We start from the raw sequence: 4,021 nt of genomic DNA on the forward strand, positions 1-4,021 counted from the left end.
CCCCCCCCCCAACTGCCAATGAACATTGATTACTTACTCTTGTCACTGTATTACAATGAGAACATACAGTATTTGTCTTTTTGTTATTGACTTAATTTGTTCAACATAATGTTCTCCAGGCTCATAGATATTACAGAATGTTTCAGAAACTTATATGGTAGTTCCATTAAAAAAAAACTATTCTTTTTTTAAACTTCCTAAAAATAGTCTTCTCTTTTCTGCAATTGCTATATCATTTTGCATTCTTACCAGCAATGGGGTGAGAGTTCCACTTTCCTCGTGTTCTTGTCAAAATTTGTCATTTTTCCCTTTTAAAAATCTTAGCAATCCAAGTCAGAGTGAAAAGTCACCTCATTGGAGTTCTTGTTTGCATTACTCTGATGCCTCATAACATTGAGCATTTTTTAATATACATGTTGGATATTTGATTATACGCTTTGGTGAAGTGTCTGTTTACAAACGTTTACAATTTTTGATAGAGTTATTTGTCTTCTTCTGTTATTTGAAGACATTTTAAATATACCATGCTTTAGATATTAGGTCCTAATTCAGTGGTTCTCAACCTTCCTAATGTCGTGATCTTTTAATACCTCACATTGTGGTGACCCCTAACCATAAAATTATTTTTGTTGCTACTTCATAACTGTAATTTTGCTACTGTTATGAATCATAATGTAAATATCTGGTATGCAGGACGTATTTTCATTGTTACAAATTGAACATGATCAAAGCATAGTGATTAATCACAAAACAATATGAAATTATAATTCATGAAGTGTCGTTTTACCTCCAATACTGTTGCTTTCAACACAGCAGCTGCTTTCTACACAGTAGCTGCTCTCTACACAGTAGCTGCTCTCTACACATGTGTGACTGGTCCACATAAGTACATTATGGCGCCAACCCTGTCACATACACCTGTATTCGTACAGGGTGTATGCGATGGGGTTGGCGCGATGATGTCATCACACCAGGTACTTGTATGTGGGCATATCGGTATGGGGGCGAACCCGTCTGGAAACTGATAGAGGAGCGGTGTCTCAGTTCCTAAGACCATGGGAAATATGTGTTTCCCATGGTCTTAGATGACCCCTGTGCAAGGGTTGTTCGACCCCCAAAAGGGTCGCTACCCACAGGTTGAGGACAGCTGTCCTAACTGATTCCATTGTTCCTGAAGATCTGTGCCCAGTGTGTCGGCTGTCTTCTCACTATTTTAATAAAACCCTTGGTGAATATGAGTAATTTTTGTTATATTCTAATTTATTTTGTTCTCTGCTGTTTTTAATATATAACTGGGAAAAATTAAGGTCTATAAATATAAATATAGTGCCTATATTTTCTTTCAACGACTTTATGGTTTTAGATTTAACATTTAGATTCTTGATCAATCTGGAATTAGTTTTCATCTGTGGCATAAAGTATGGAGATTGTTTCATATATTTTGCATGTGGAAATTCAGTTTTGCCGGCATCCTGTGTTGAAGAGACTCTTCCAACCCCCATTGAATGGATTTAACTCTTTTGTTGAAAATCAATGGACTGCAGATGCTTGAATTCATTTATGGGTTGTCAGTGATAGTTTATTAGTCTATGTGTCTATAATTAAATCAATACCAATCTGTTTTGAGTACTACAACTGTACAATATATTTTGAAGCTGGGAAATTTGAGACTTTCTATGTTACTGTTCTTCTAAAATGCTTACAAACTTCAACGTATTTTGCCTTTACATATAAAAGAAAGGATTACTTTTTCAATTTCTGCAAAGAATGCTGTTGAAATTTTGATTTGTATTGTCTTGTATCTGTAGACTATATTGGGAGTATTGGCAGCTTGACTATAGTAAGTCTTCTAGTTCATGAGCAGAGAATGTCTATCTGCCTATTTATATCTTGGTTAGTCTCTTTCAGCAGTGTTTTATAACTTCCATTGTGTAAGTTTAACCTGTGTAAATTTAATTATAATTACTTTTTTTCTTTGATGCTATTATAATTGGATGGAGCTGTTTTATTCATCTATTTTTCAGATTTCTCATCACCCATGTATGGAAATTAATTTTGTATTCTGCAAAGTGATGGCAACTGATTTTGTATTCTGAAACTTTGCTATTTTTTCTATTAGTTCTGAAAATTTTCTTTTCTTAAATACTTTTATTGGGGGCTCTTAACATCTCTTGTCACAATCCATACATTCATCCAGTGTGTCAATCACATTTGCACATATGCTGCCACCATCATTTTCAAAGCAGTCTCTTCCACTTGAAGTTCTAAAAGCTTTTCTATGTATTATCTATATATGTATAGAATATGCCGTTTGCTATAGTTTCACTTTTTCTTTTCCAATTTGGATACTTTTAATGTCTTTTTCTTGTCTTATTGCTCTGCTAGGTTTTTCAATGCAACACTGAATAGAAGGGTGGTGAGTAGTTATTTTTGTCTTGTTCCTGTTTTCATGAGGACATTTATCGATCTTTCTCCATTGAGTATAATTTCGGTTGTTGGTTTTTCATAAAGGTTCTTAATTATAACACAGAACTTCTTTTTATTCATTTCTTTAAAAAATTAAAATAAATCCATGAGAGTCAAATTATGACCTTGATTAGATCCCACCTGAATTTTGAGAGCATTCCAGGAACAAATTTGATGCACTGAACGCCAAGACGACGTGAGGAGCAGTGCAGTGGCATCGAGGCCATCATACACGAAGAAAACAAAACTCCTTCAAAAGGCAGGAAAGGTATTTTAAAAAGCCACAGAAAAGAATAACAGAACAGCCTGGATATCAGAAGAGATACTGAAATTTGTTTTTAATAGTAGCATAGCTCAGGTAAATGGAAGAAATATTCAAAGAGCTAAACAGAAAAGTCCAAAGGGCAGCTCCATAAAAGACTAAGTAAAATATTAGAAATGTGCATACGACAAGATAATCATTTATAAACTATCAAGGGTTCATGGGGGAAGAGGGAGTGGGGGGAGGGGGGAAATGAGGAGCTGATACCAAGGGCTCAAATAGAAAGCAAATGTTTTGAGAATGATGAGGGAAACAAATATACAAACATGCTTGACATGCGGATGTATGTGTGGATTGTGATAAGAGTTGTACGAGACCCCAGTAAAATGATTTTTTAAAATAAATAAACTCCTGATGATAAAAAAAAGAAATGAGCAACGACCGAGCATCAGAAAGCCAAAAAGGAAAAACACACTCAGCATAATTTAAAGTGAAAGAACTCCAGAAAAATTCAAGCCTCGAATTGAATGACTGAAAGATTCTATGGGAAAATATTGAATGATGCTGGAAAAAGTTGGAAAGAATACACAGCATCACTGTACCAAAAGAAGCTAGTCAATATTCAGCCACTTGAAGATTTAAGAGTATATGATCACAAAATCAATGTTATTAAAGGTAAAATCCCAAGCTTAACTGAAAGCATTAACCAAAAACTAGGCTCCAAGAATTGATGAAATGCCAATAAAAATGTTTCAACAAGCTGCTAAAGCCCTGCAAGCACTCACTCATTGATGCCAGGAAATTTGGTAGACAGCTACCTGGCCAACTGACCGGAAGAGATCCATATTTGTATCCATGCCAAAGAAAGGTGGACCAACAGAATGCTCAAATTATAGAACAATATCATTAATTTTTCTGAAGATCATCTAACAACAGTTTCAGCAGTACATTGACAGGGTACTGCTAGAGGTTTCAGGCCAGATTCAGAAGAGGATGTGGAACAGGGGATATCATCACTGACATCAGATGGATCTCAGCTGATAGCAGTGAATACCAGAAGGATATTTACTTGTGTTTTATTGACTATGCCAAGGTATCTCTGACTGTGTGAATCATAACAAACTATGGATAGCCTTGAGAAGAATAGGAATTCCAGAACACTTCATTGTACTCATGTGGAACTTGGACATGAATCAAGGGGAAGTTGTGCAAGCAGAACAAGGGAATACTGCATGTTTTGAAATCAGGAAAGGTGTGTTATAGGGTTTTATCATATCACCATAGTTATTCAAT

Source organism: Echinops telfairi, unplaced genomic scaffold (assembly GCF_000313985.2).
Source record: "Echinops telfairi isolate 266 unplaced genomic scaffold, ASM31398v2 ScPeMD7_7469;HRSCAF=8507_0, whole genome shotgun sequence".
NCBI classification, from domain to species: Eukaryota; Metazoa; Chordata; class Mammalia; order Afrosoricida; family Tenrecidae; genus Echinops; species Echinops telfairi.